We start from the raw sequence: 15227 nt of genomic DNA, 5'->3' as shown, positions 1-15227 counted from the left end.
GAAGGGTATATGGGAATTCTCTGTACTGTCTTTACAACGCATCTCTGCGTCAAAAACAACTTCAAAATCATAAGTTAAAAATATAACCAAATAAACTGGACTTTTTAAAGCCATTCTTTCTGTCCTTAACGCTACAGTTTTCTTCATGAGTTTTCCTTGGTTAGAAATACACTTGAATACATCAGGATATATTTAGCAAACTGGATATGCCATTTAGGTATTGGTCCACCAGTTTTACTTTAAAAGATCACCTCTTCGCCTAGAAAGGTTACTTCCCCCCCACTTTAGCCTAACTTTGGGAATTCCCATCAACAACATTCTTCTTTCCATTGCAGGAAGCAACACTGCCAGCAGCTATGGCAAGCACAGCCTCTTCTAAAATGCCTTTGATGATTGCAGCAACATGGATGCAACTAGAGATTATCATACTAAGTGAAGTAAGTCAGAAAGAGAAAGACAAATACCATGTGATACCACTTACATGTGGAATCTAAAGTATGGCACAAATGAACCTATCTATGAAACAGAAACAGACTCACAGACATAGAGAACAGACTTGTGGTTGCCAAGGAGGAAGGGGGTGGGAGAGGGAAGGGCTGGGAGTAAGGCATTAGCAGATGTAAACTATTATATATAGGAGGGATAAACAACAAGGTCCTACTCTATAGCAGAGGGAACTATAGGCAATATCCTGTGATAAACTGTAATGGAAAAGAACATAAAAAAAGAATGTCTATATGTGTGTAACTGAGTCACTTTGCCATACAGCAGATTGGCACAGGATTGTAAATCAACTATACATCAATTAAAAAAAGTAAAATTTAAAAAATGCCTTTGATGATGTACACAGCCCGTGCTCCTGCTGACTACCTCTCTGCAGCACCCAACACTGTGAAACCCGGCCCCCAGCTGAGGTTACTCCAGTCCTGTGTCTCCTTCCTTTGTCCTCTGTCTCCCACCAGTGTTTCTCTAACAGAAACACAAAGAACTGCTGTGTTTTCATGCAGTCTCACTGTTCACGTTCCCACACTTGATTTGGGCATCAGACCTGCAAGAGTTCAACACTTACTGGGTGGTGGAACTGCCATTTCTCTGCCTGTCTCTCATTATAAAGAACTTCTCTGAAATTTTGAATTCACTGGTCTGGTCATTCATTCACCAGCAAGTATCTAGGTACTGGGGTTAAGAGCTAGGAATGAGCTACAGTTGTTAATAAAGAAACAACAAACCCCAAACGGAGTCACTTGTGCTAAGTCCCACATCAGCAAACCAAGACTTAATATCTAACCTAATTGCAGTTTCAGCCTCTCTCAGGAATGTGACCTTTAACCAACAGATCTGGAATTACCTGGTCAGCACTAGAGGGGTGACCCCCACCTTCCCCCCACAAAAGGAAGGTGACCCTGCCTGAAACAATCCACTCTTAGGTAGAAAATTCCCTTTTCTGCCCCCTCCTGCCTGTAAAGTTCTTCCATTTTTTACAGCTCCTCCGAGCTCCTTTCTACTTCCTCGATGGGATGCTGCCCAATTCATAAATCATTGAATAAAGCCAATGCGATCTTCAAATTTACTCAGTTAGAATTGTATTTTTTTAATACAGTGATGAGCAAAACAAAGAAAAAGAGAGGCATCGAACTCTTCAGAGAGTGTATCCCATGATCCCTCACACTCTTGGAAGCCTGGGTCAGCAGAAATGGAAGAGAGCCAGTGGCAAGGAAAAGCCTCTTGAAAACCAAATCAGAGGTCCTGAAACACTACAGACTGACTTGTACAAGTGGGTGGGAACAAGCAGAGAGGAGCAGTTGTTTATTATTGTACACTGTATTCGAGGGAAACATTTGGAGTTCAAGAATAGAGATTTAAAGATGAGATGGTAAATATCATAACAACTTGTCCAAAACAGGCCAGAAAACCTTAAGTTTTCACCTTGTTTAAAAGAAGTCCTAAGTAAAGGGAAAACCAAATATTATGAAACATTTTGGAGACATCTCACACACCAACCTTCCCTTTATTAGAATTACTTCATTATCATTACTTTAGAGTTATGCTCACTCATAAAAGTTACTTTACTCTGAGTTGAGAAGTCCATTTTATCATCATGTGTATTGTGCTTACATTTTAAAATCAGAAACAACTTCCCCAAGATAAAACTGATTCTTCATCTCTTTTGGTTTTAATATTCCAAAAGAGACTAGGTGACTTGGGGTATTATTTTTACCCTATGTTGATTTGCCTACCTTGTAAAGGAACAAGGAACTTTTCCTTCAACCCTTATTTTCCCAGTGATCTGTTTAAAATGATGGTAAATGTGTGTTTGTGTGCCCACAAGTGTGTGTGTGTACAATCATTTTTATATAGAGATTTATTATCTCTCAATTTGTTTTGTAAAAGAGGCTTGTCTCAGAAAATCACTGTCTTCTTGCTTTACTATCGTGATATTGTGATTTATAATAAGAAATACATTTGGTCTTTGCCCCCTTTTCTGGCACAGAGCTCCTAAAACCCTTGGAATTTCCTCAGTGAGATCAACAAAAATGCCTTTGTTATGTTAACAAGGTGACTTTTGGAACACACCTAAGGAGGGCGACTGATTGCCAGGAAAACCAACTGTGAATACAAGGTTGGAACTTTCAGTCCCACCCCCAGGTTTCCAGGAAGTGGGGAGAGGCTGGAGGTTCAAACAATAACCAATGGCCAATGATTTTATCAACTGCACCCATTTAACAAAGCCTCCATTAAAACCCAAAAGGACTGGGTCCAAAGAGCTTTCAGACTGGTGAACACATGAGGTGCTCGGGGTGTGGCACCCCAAAGGGGGCGTGGAAGCTCCATGTCCCTTCCCACAACCTTGCTCTATGCATCTCTTCCGTCTGGGTGTTCATCTATGATCATAACCTATTATAATAAATCGGTAAATGTAAATAAGCTGTTTTCTTCAGTTCTGTGAGCCACTCCAGCAAATTAACTGAAACCAACAAGAGGGTCATAACTCTAACTTATAGCCAATAAGTCTAGGTGACAACCTAGACTTGGGACTGGCATCTGAAACGGAGGGCAGTCTGGCGGGACTGAGCCCTTAACCTGTGGATCTGATGTCATCTCCAGGTAGATAGTATCAGAATTGAGTTCAATTGTAGGGCACCGAGACAGCGTTGCAGAATTGCTTGCTGTGGGGAAAAAAAACCACACGTGTTTAATGACCAGAAGTGTCCAAAGGAAAGTGTTCTGTGTGAGCAGTGAAAAAAAAAAAAATCTCACAGGTGGGTTTTTTCCCCAACTCAATTATTCTTCCCTTAAGCCCTGAGGGCATCGCAAAAGACCATCAGGATAAAAAGTTACAGTTAAGCCAACCCTGCCTTCAGTCTTTGGTGCACACAGCAGGATCCACAGGGGTAAGTAGTGTAACATAGTGGGTAGAACAAGGACTCTGGGACCATGGGACTCAGGTTTGAATCCCAGCTCTCTCTCTCTCCTTCTCCGTCTCCCTCTCCCTCTTTGACTTTGGACAAGTTATTTAGCCTCAGTTTCCTCCCCTGCAAAATGGAGATAATAAAAGTACCTTCTTCAGAGGGTTGTTGTAAGGCTTAAATTTCATGATAGGTATAAAGTGTTTGGACAGGGCCTAGCCCATAGCTATAAATATCTGAAGTTATTATTACTTTCAATCAGTTCCCTGAGGTCACACATGAAATGCAGTTATATGGTGACTTAGTGGACAGATGGCTGACTTAACTAGAGCTATTAAAGAACACAGCTCTCAACACTATGTTAGTGATTTATAAAGGAGCGTCTACTCAAGTTCCTCCCTGGGCCCCAGGATTGAACTCACACACAAGTGCGTCCAAAGGATACACGGGAGAGAGTTAGAAAACAACTCCTTCCATCATTTGCATCTCCAGATTTAGAACTAAGAGTCCTAAAATAAGCAAATGGAGTAGATTTGGAAACGAGGCATCCACTGCTTCTTCTTTTGTCGTGAATAGTGGGAGATCTGCCCATCACATGCTAGGGAGACATTTTCCTCCAGACACCAAAGAGAAGCAACAACTCAGGATGACTGAAACCTGCAATCCCCCAGAAAATCAACTGTCACCATCTCGCATCATTTTGATGTGAATCGTTATAGGCACCGAATGCGTCCCTGGTATCACTGCAAATGGGTTCATTGTGGCTATAAATACAGCAGGATGGATTCACAACAAGGCAGTTTCCACAAGTGGCAAGATCCTGCTTCTCCTGAGCGTATCCGGAAGAGTGCTACAAAGCTTCATGATGCTAGAACTCACCTTCAGTTCAACATCCCCACACTTTTATAATCAAGACATTCATCGTATATGATACGTTCAAAGGAAGTTTCATGGTCTTAAATGATTGTAGCCTCTGGTTTGCTGCCTGGCTTAGATTCTTCTACTTCGTGAAGATGGCGGATTTCTCCTACCCCCTTCTCCTCAAGCTGAAGTAGAGAATTTCTGGATGGATGCCCTGGTTTCTGTGACTATCAGTGTTTGTTTCCTTGGGCCACAGTGTGTTCTTCCTCAAAAACATCTACACTATGCATTGCAACCATCCTTTTTCTAGCCCCTCCTTCAACTCCACTAAGAAAAATTACTTCACTGAGACCAACGTGATCAGCCTGGTTCTTTTCTTTAACATGGGAATCTTCGTTCCTCTGATCACGTTCATCCTGCCTGCCACCCTGCTGATCATCTCTCTAAAGAGACACACCCTACACATGGAAAGCAATGCCACTGGTTCCAGGGACCCCAGCATGGAGGCTCATGTGGGGACCCTCAAAGCTATCAGCTATTTTCTCATTTTCTAAATTTTCAATGCAGATGCTCTATTTCTTTCCATGTCCGACATCTTTGATATCAATAGTTCCTAGAATACTTTGTGCAAAATCATCATGGCTGCCTATCCTGCTGGTCACCCCATTCTACTGATACAGGACAACCCTGGGTTGAGAAGAGCCTGGAAGCGGCTTCAGCCTGGAAGCGGAGTTCACCTTTACTTGAGAGTGGACTCTATGACCCACACCCAAAGCACCTACCCCAACCAGCTCTGCCTTTCCCTCACCTAGATCTCTCTCTTCCTGCCTCCTTTCTTCCCCAAACCTGATCTGATCCTTTCACTGGATGTGTTTTTTGTATTGGAATTGGACCTTCATTCCTCTTTTGCTTCATGGGCACAATCTTAGTGATGCTTGACATATGCTTCACCTGAGTCTTCCATTTCTACCTCCCCTTTCTCTATCTAAAGCAGTGGTTCTGGACACTGGCTACACATTAGAATCTCTAGGGGAAATTTTTTTAAAAAACACCCATGTCCAGGCCTGACCCCAGATCAGTGAAGCCAGGATTTCTGGTGTTTGAACTTGGACAATTTGTTCAGTTCTCAAGGTGATCCTGATGTGTAGCCAGAGTTGATGTAGCCACCAAAATAAAGGAAGGCTTTGCAACTTGAACTTCTGGCAACTCCTCTCTTTCCCCATCCACATGTCTTTTAAACAGATTCAGATTATTCGGGAAGCTTTCTGAGTAACAGCTGGAAATGCATTTTATCTCCATCCTCCAAAGACATAATCTGAATAATTTGGAATATTTATCAAAATTAACAGTACATAAAATATCTTTCAACCTAAAAATTACTAAGAACTTTTCCCATAGATAAGATATGGTTTATATATATATATATATATATGGAAAAAAATATGTGCGTGAAGATGTTCACTGCAGGACTATTCATTAATGAGGGAACTCATACCTGAAATGGAAACTTATGCAAACGTTTTTAAAGTGAGATGGATGCATGTGTCCTGAAATGAAAAGATCGCCAATATGTTGTTAAGTACAAAATGCAAGCAGATATTCTGTGATTCCATTTATGTTTTTAATGCAATATAAATGCTTCTTGTGTATATATATGTACATATAATGTTTCTAGAAGGATGTACCAAAAATGATTTAACATAGGACTTCTGAATAGTGGCATCAGGTGTCTGGGGATAAATGAAACATTTACACTTAATTTTATAGCTTTTTGCGTTTGACCCATTTAGAACATGTATGCACTAATTTCAAAATTTTAAAACATTTATAGTTTTTTTTAATTACAAAGAAAACTAGGTAAGTGAGCAACGTTTGAGGGAAAGAACCGTGTATCTTAATGAGTTGATTGAAACCATCGCTTTTTATGAAAATGCAAACCTTCAAAATCCTAAGTTAAACATTTCCACTCCTATCACTACCTTGTATTTTTCATTTTATTAGCTCAAGGGCTGCCGTGGAAAATCGCCAGCTTTCAATCCACTGACATGTCTAGATTCTCTGTCCCTCTATCAACCCCTCTTCACTTTCCTTCATAGCAGTTTCGAATACTGGTCAATCATACCCACACCCTTAAAAAGGTTTTCAGCATATACAGATGAAGTGAGATGATGTCTGAGATTTGCGTTGAGATAATTCAGCAGGGCAAAGGGGTAGAGAGGTTTTGATGAGTCTCATGTTGATGATTTTTTTCAAACAAGGTCTCAGGTACATGGCGGTTCTTTATACTAGTCTATTTCAGGGTATGTTTGAAATTTTCCCTAATATATTTTTTATATAAATGAATTATAAAACACTTTCATTTCCTGGTCCCTGTTTCCCATCATCCCCATCATGTGGAATAACTGCACATCTAGATGAACCCAACTATTTAACACCCCACATTTATTTCTTTTTAAAAAAAAATTTTTTTTGGCGGTACGCGGGCCTCTCACCGTTGTGGCCTCTCCCGTTGCGGAGCACAGGCTCCGGATGCGCAGGCTCAGCGGCCATGGCTCACGGGCCCAGCCACTCCGCGGCATGTGGGATCTTCCCGGACCGGGGCACGAACCCGTGTCCCCTGCATCGGCAGGCGGACTCTCAACCCCTGCGCCACCAGGGAAGCCCCCCACATTTATTTCTAAGCAGCCTGGTGTTGCTTGAGATCTCTCACAACTGAAGTTATGTTCCTAGAGATTCATGCTCTTCAGCCCCAAATGAGTAACATCACTGGGCATTTCTATCCTGTATTTCCCTAAAGAAGTCATTCATTAACTACCCATGATGACTATCTCATATCTCTTCCTCAGTCCTAAACCTCCAGTCTATCATCTCTCTGCCTTATTTTCAACTGATGAAGTTGCCCTTACATTTTCTTTTTTGATAGAAGGAAGTCATTAGGAGGTCATTCCTTCACCTTCCCATTAGCGAATCTATAAAACCACTAATTTTCTCCTACATTTCTAATGTTTCAATAGAAAGAGTGCCCTTCTATGAACATAGATACAGAGAACAAATTGGTGGTTGTAAGAGGTGGGGGTGAGAGGGATGAGAAAAATAGGTAGACTGGTTTTATTTTTAAGTTCAAATAAAATTTAAAATTTTTAAATAAATAAATCTAGGCAAAAGGAGATATTACAAACAGATCATAATCGTGAATTTGAATGTGTTACTCAAAATTCTAAGAGCTATTTTTCAATGTCCAATTTCAAGATATACATGTTGAACACGTGTACATTTCTGGTCAATATATAATTAGTAGCGGGATTTCACAGTTACAGAATGTGTGTATCTTCAGCTTTTATAGATGCTCCCAAACTGCTTTCCAATAAAGTTCACTGTATTTTCATACACAGTGAAATACTACATAGTACTAGAACAAATTCAGATAAATCACAAAAATGAAATCTCATAAACACGGATATAAGAGAGGATGGAAATTACGGTACCATTTTTAATATAAGCATTACCGAAACTGCTCTCTGCAATTTTAAGACAGGATATGTGGGGTGACTACTGTCTAGAAAGGAGCAAAGGGGGACTTCTGGGGCACTGGTATCATGGTAATATTTTGTTTCATGATCTGGGTGCAAGTTACTTATTTTTAGTTTGTGAAAATTGATGAGTTATATAACTTCAATGAAGAGTTTAAAAAATTAAGTGGCTATACATGTATATATGTATTTGTGTATAAATACTTCAATTAAAAGGTTTTAAAAATCCTAAACAGGGCTTCCCTGGTGGCGCAGTGGTTGAGAGTCCGCCTGCCAATGCAGGGGACACGGGTTCGTGCCCCGGTCCGGGAAGATCCCACATGCCGCGGAGCGGCTGGGCCCGTGAGCCATGGCCGCTGAGCCAGCGCGTCCGGAGCCTGTGCTCCGCAACGGGAGAGGCCACAACAGTGAGAGGCCCGCGTACCGCAAAAAAAAAAAGAAATAATTTTAAATATGATAAACGCAAATCAAGAATTTAGAAAAATAATTACAAAATAAATCTAAGGAAATCATAAGGAAAACACGATTTATAAACATAATTCATTAAATATTCATTTCATGAAATATCAAAAGGTAGAGAATTAAAAATGAATATAAGAATTGGTTCATTGCAAAAAGACAAAATTAGTAGTGTTAACTTATATAATTGAGAAAGAAAGACAAAGGAATACACAAAATTTTTGAAAAAGGAAAACTTACCACAAACTGGAAAAATTACAATATTCTTAAGAATCTATTTTGTTGAACTATAATAAGAGTTTGAAAACCAAGATAAGATATATGTTTCTAGAAAAGATGTAGTTTACTAAAATTGACTCCAACAGAATTAGTCATTGTAGTTGAACTAGAGAAAGTTGTCAAGAACCACACCCCCAAAGTGCTAAGAATAAATGTCTTCACAAGGGAATTACAAGGACTTTTTTTTTTTTTTTCTTTTCGATACGCGGGCCTCTCACTGCTGTGGCCTCTCCCGCTGCGGAGCACAGGCTCCGGACGCGCAGGCTCAGCGGCCATGGCTCACGGGCCCAGCCGCTCCACGGCATGTGGGATCCTCCCGGACCGGGGCACGAACCCGTGTCCCCTGCATCGGCAGGCGGACTCTCAACCACTGCGCCACCAGATAAGCCCTACAAGGACTTTTTAAAAGCAGATAATTTCAAGCCTATGTAAATTCTTTCACAGAATAAAAATTAAGAGAAGCTTCCAAATTTGTTTTATAAAATCAATATAATTTTGATATCAAAACACAAAAAAAACTGTCTCCCAGAAAACTACAAACTAACCTCACTTACCAATATTTAGGCAAAAATGCTAAATAAAACTCAAAGAGATCCAATATACAAGTTTATTCCATAAATGTAAGATGGTTTAATATTAGAAAATGTGTCAATGCAATTTAACGTATTAACACTTAGGAGAAAAATCATAGAGTAATTTTTATAAATACTTTAAAAACGAGCAAAATTCAACATCAATTCCTATTTTTAAAATATTAATAAAATAATAGATGGATAATTTCTTAATATGATAAAATATATCTACCCTAACCTGACAGCATCATTAAGGAGGGAACACTATTATTTATATTAAATTCAGGAAAAAGACAAAGATGTTCACTTTCACCCTATTAATTAATGTTGTCCCAAGATACTACCCAATGCAATTATAAAAGAGAAGTAATTTGAAAGGATTTTTAAAAATTAGAAGGGAAAAGACTGAAGTATTATATGTAGAATATATAATGGTATAAATAAAAACTCAAACAACTGAAAAAATTATTACAAATAATAATAGCATGAAATATGGAAGGGAAAAAAAACCCTTATAAGAGCAAAAAAAAGATAAAATATTAGCAATAAAGTTAACAAAAAATAAGCAAGATCTACATGAAGACTACTATAAAATGCCCCAGAGGTACACAACAGGAAATTTGAAGAAGCAGAACAGCTACCATGTCATTGAGTGGAAAGAATCAATGTCATTAAATGTAACATTTCCATAAATGAATCAAAATTCAGTGTGATATACACAAATGCCAAAATTTTTCTATACCAACTGATTACAAACATCATGTGGAAAAATAAAGTAAGCATATCTAGAAACATTCTGAATACAAATCAAAAAAAATGAGGGAGGATTAATCCCATGAGATAAACATGTTATGAAGCTAACATAATCAAACTAGTGTGATACAGGACAATAAACAGCCAATGAAACCAAGTAGAAAGTCCAGAAATATGAGAATTTAGTATATGCTAAAAGTAGTATAGCAAAACAGTAAGGAAATGATGGACTATTCAAATAAATGGTGCTAGAACAGTTAGACAGCCTTCTGGAAAAAGACAAATTGGAATGCATCTCCCACATCTTATACCAGGATAAATTCCAAATGGATCAAAGACTTAATGTTAAAAAAATTAAATGCTAGAAGAAAACTTGGAGACTTCAAAATTATCTTTGGAGTTGGGGAAGACCTTTCTAAAAATAAAACAAGAAAAAAACATAAAAGTTTATTAAACCTGATTACATAAAATAAAGATTCCATATGGCAAAAACTACCACAAGCAAAGACAAATAAAAAACTGAGAAATAGTATCTGTTGCTCACATCCTGGATAGAGGCTAATTTTGCTAATTTTTTTTTTTTATTAAGGATCCTTAGTTTCTTGGGGGCGTTGTTTTTCGGTTTTTTTGGCCACGCCATGGGGCTTGCAGGATCTCACTTCCCCGACCAGGGATTGAACCTGGACTACAGCAGTGAAAGCCCGAAACCCTAACCACTAGGCAACCAGGGGACTCCCTAATTTTGCTAATATATAAAGGGCTCATATAGATCAATAAGACCAATTACTAAATTTAAACATTGGCAAAGAATATGATCCGGAAGTTACAGAAAATGAAGATGGCTTTTTAAAATTAAAAGCTTACAAAATGCAAAAAGGTATACAGAAATAAAAATTGTAAATCACCCATTATCCTTCAACCCAGAGACAGCTTTTGCTAATATTTTTTAAATGTGCGTATGTGTGGTTGAAGAAAATTGGGCTCTGAATATAAATTTCTGTGACATTTTGTTTTTACTTAACATCTTGATGTTTATTTCCAATTTTATGAAATTGCTTTCCAAAACCTAAAAAACAAAAAAAGTTAAAAATGCTCAGCCATAAGCATAACTTATAACAAGTGAAAAATTAAGACTACTCTAATTTTCAGTCATCAGATTAGCAAAGATCAAAAAGTTTGGTCACACACTGTGCTGGCGATTACAGGGACCACGCAATCTCACAAACTGATGGAGTGTTAATTGCTACTTCCTCAAATGCAGTTTAGTAAGACCTATGAAAATTATGAAGGTATATCAGTCATGAGAAAGAAAGACATCCTGCCATTTGCAACGACATGGATGGACCCTGAAGACATTACATTAAGAGAGATGAGTCAGGCAGAGAAAGAGAAGTACTGTTATGATATCACTTGTATATGGAATCAAAAAAAGCTAAACTTGTAAAAACAGAGAGTAAAATGGTAGTTACCAGAGGATGCGGGGTAGGAGGTTAAGACAGAAATTGTTTAGGATACAAATTTGCAAGGAGTAGTAAGTAAGCTCTAGAGATCTAATGCACAGTAGTGAAGATAGCTAACAATTCTGTATTGTAATCATCAAACTTGCTAAAAGACTAGAAGTTAATGATTGCAACCACTAAAGAGAAAGGATCATTATGTAATGTGACAAAGGTATTAATTATTGCTGCAATGGCAATCATATCACAGTTTATAAATGTTTCAAATAAACATGTTGCACACCTTAAATTTACACTATATGGCAAATATACTTCAATTTACAAAAAGAAAAAGGAAATGCTAAAAAAATTATGGAGGTACATACATTTACTTAGCAATTTTATTTGGGGGATTTATTTTACAAATATACTTGAATACACAAAAAGTGACATTTGTTGCAATATTCTTTATAATAGAAAAAACAGTAAAATCAAAACATCCATTAACAGCCATCCATACAAAGGAGAAAGAATAGAGGGCAAGGAGGAGAAGAGAAAAGAAAGAAAGACACAAATGTGCTTATATGTGGATAGGGAACAGCTTCCAAATGTATCATTAGGGCCAAAAAACAAGTTTAAAAAGCAGTGCCTTGGGCTTCCCTGGTGGCGCAGTGGTTGAGAGAGAGTCCGCCTGCCGATGCAGGGGACACGGGTTCGTGCCCCGGTCCGGGAGGATCCCACATGCCGCGGAGCGGCTGGGCCCGTGAGCCATGGCTGCTGAGCCTGCACGTCCGGAGCCTGTGCTCCGCAACGGGAGAGGCCACAACAGTGAGAGGCCCGCGTACCGCAAAAAAATATATAAAAATAAATTTAAAAAATAAAAAGCAGTGCCTTTACTATACTATCATTTGTATTTAAAAGGGTTTTTTAAAAATACTTGAGCGTATGTTTGCTTTCCTATATAAATTCTCTCTGGAAGATTTTAATAAGAAATTAATAACATTATTTTCTTTCAAAGAAGTTAATTGTGTGGCTAGGAGACAAGAGGAGAAGGGGAATTTTTTGCTGTATACATCTTTGTATCTTCTGAATTTTCAACGGTATAAACATATAATCTATTCAAGAAATGAATAAAAATAAAATCAGAGGTGTTTTGTGATATGTGTTACTAAACGTTGAGAATGAAGTCATGCTTACTGTATAACGCACACCAGGCTTCCTATAAAATGTTTACTATAGGGCTTCCCCGGTGGCGCAGTGGTTGAGAGTCCGCCTGCCGATGCAGGGGACACGGGTTCATGCCCCGGTCCAGGAGGATCCCACATGCCGTGGAGCGGCTGGGCCCGTGAGCCATGGCCGCTGAGCCTGCGCATCTGGAGCCTGTGCTCCGCAACAGGAGAGGCCACAGCAGTGAGAGGCCCGCGTACCGCAAAAAAAAAAAAGAAAGAAAAAAAAATGCTTACTATAAAGGCCACTGCCACTCGTGTGTTTCCCCATCTTTGGTCTGTTTCAGTCACAAGTGGCAAAAAAGACTTTTTTCTCAAGTTATCCAGAACTAGCATATGATACGTGATGGCCATTCCCTGAAGGCCAGGAATATTCTCAATGTGTGTCAACTTGGGTTATGAGGGCATGTGTCTCTGGTCCAATAAATTTAAGAAATGCTGTATTAACCATAGCAAACAGGCTTATCACCACAGCTCTCCTCAGAGCCTTTAATTTGCCAAGATGCATGAGAACTCCATTTGGAAGTTTTAGAATGAGTTCCTATTTTGTGCGTTTTGAACGGGATTGTTCATCGCTAGATGTATAAATCAATTTTGTTATTGACATCCCTCCCTTTTGAGCTTTCCGATCTCCTATGCTTTCTTCATTATGCTTACATTTATAAAGTGGTTTAAGTCTGCTTTGTTGAATTTTTTTTTAGATTTCCTTCCTTTTCTTAAACTAGAAATAAATTTTTTTCATACTGAAGAATGTTCAGTGAGATTTCTACCAACATAAAATCTTTGTCTGCTTATTAAGTGTTTGCTTACGTGAATGAAAGATATTACCTGCCGTCATCAGTAAACAAAGGATGTTGCAGCCATCGAGCCATCGCATTACAGCCACCCAGATGGGGAGCCCTGAGGGAATTCAGGATGGAAACAGAATGCCCGCCATCAAACCATCAGATACTGCAGGCACCCCCTGACGGTGCAGCCTGAGGAAACCCAGGATGAGAAAGCACAGGCTACTGACCCCAACAGCTTCAGTGCACATCAAAGGAATGACTTCAGTGAGTCCAGATTCTTGCATCTTCCCATACCTAGAAAAGTGCTAAATTCCTTAACTTGAGATATCTGGTTTGCTTTAATTGATAGTAATCTTTTGATGTTCCGACTAGGTGGTCTTTGTTGCAAAAACTCCTATATCCTGGCTTCCCCCCACCCCCTTTACCTATTCGGAGCAGTCTCTCAGAGTTAGCTGAGATGCTGCGTCCCGGGCTTAAGGCCTCAGTTTTGTCTGCCGAATAGAACAGAACTCTCAACTTTTAGGTTGTGCATGTTTTTCGGTCAACATTTATAAATCTAAAATGTAAAACATCTCTCTAATTGAGTCCTTTATTTTCTATACACGAAAAAATTGTTTCTAATTTACCATCACTATTGGTATGACAAGCCCTAGAAAGCCGCCTCTCTAAGTTCTAGTACATTAGTGATAAAGGAGCATCCCCCATATCATCTGCTGACTTTTTTAACGAAAGAATTTCTTTCACTCACTCAGTCCTAGAGCAAGGGTAACGTTACCTACAGTCAACTTGAGAAGGCCAGAAAGAGATGTAAAGAACTAGAGACTAAAAATCAACTGAAAACAAAATCTGAGGAACCAGTAGTTACGGGAAGGCTCAGAGAAGAAAACTGGGCTGAATCTTTTAAAAAACGGAATTATTTAACAACAATAGTAGCAACAATGACAACAAAATAACCACAAGTGTGGGAAGTGCAAGGAATGGTAAGAATAACCTGTTTATCCTTGAGCAAACAACTACACTTTCCAAATTTTAACTTCATCATCTAAAAGTGAGAGGGGTAATAATGCTGATGTCACAAGGGAGTCCAGAACAATAGTTAAGATAATTTATACGTGGTAAATGAATGATACAAGATGGCCATTTCGTTATTTTTTTTATGAAGCCATATAAGGGTAGCAACTAAAGTTGAATCACCAATCTCCAGAGCTTAATCTATAATAAATTCACCAAATAAAACTTATTCCTCCTTCTCTTCCTATCTGCAAAGAATTAGGTTAAATTCCTTCTGAAATTGAAGCACTATTTCTTTTTCTTATCAGGAAGAAGCAGAAGCTTGTCCTAAAGGTCCCATTTTCTGAACTTCAACGTCCATGGACTTGTAAGAAGGGAAAAATATAGGCAAAGAGCAAAATCAATAAAGACCTTGAAACTCTCAAGCATTAAAGAGATCCTATAGATCACTTGAATCTATTCAGAGCAGGTCTGGACTTTAGATGGAGTCATTGCTCATGACCTGGAGTGGAAAGGGCCACCGTCCTGAGACAAAAAAAGGGTGAACTGCCCTTCCCCATTTCATAACCAGTCTATAGGACAATGGATAAACATGGACACCTTGGGTGGAGTCCTCACTGGGCCAAAGACTTAGCTGCACTAGACAGCATTCCTCATGTACCGTCCTTAAAAACTACCAACAAATAATATGACTTTTTGTTGACACCATGAAAGCTGTCCAGGAAGGAACATGACTGTTTCAGGTGTGAAACATCTCATCTTTATTTGTGATTTGATCCCTCCTAAAGATTCTGTCATTTTTTTTAAGTACTTGATATCCAAAATGATGGCATGGTATTTTTTCACCTTAGCAAATGAATTCTGAATAACATACTGGATGCCGAGAAAACTGGTAGGCCAATTTT

At 38.8% G+C, this 15227-nt stretch overlaps 1 protein-coding gene and 1 pseudogene across 1 annotated transcript in view; one reads left to right on the top strand and one right to left on the bottom strand.

The window, feature by feature from the left end:
• KEL (Kell metallo-endopeptidase (Kell blood group)) overlaps positions 1-15227 on the bottom strand; it is a 199178-nt gene that overhangs the window by 139034 nt on the left and 44917 nt on the right. The window lies entirely within an intron of this gene.
• On the top strand, positions 4003-5080 carry LOC115851944 (taste receptor type 2 member 39-like; annotated as a pseudogene).

Source organism: Globicephala melas, chromosome 9, assembly GCF_963455315.2.
Source record: "Globicephala melas chromosome 9, mGloMel1.2, whole genome shotgun sequence".
In the NCBI taxonomy this organism is placed as follows: Eukaryota; Metazoa; Chordata; class Mammalia; order Artiodactyla; family Delphinidae; genus Globicephala; species Globicephala melas.
This window is presented reverse-complemented; position numbering and strand designations above follow the sequence as displayed.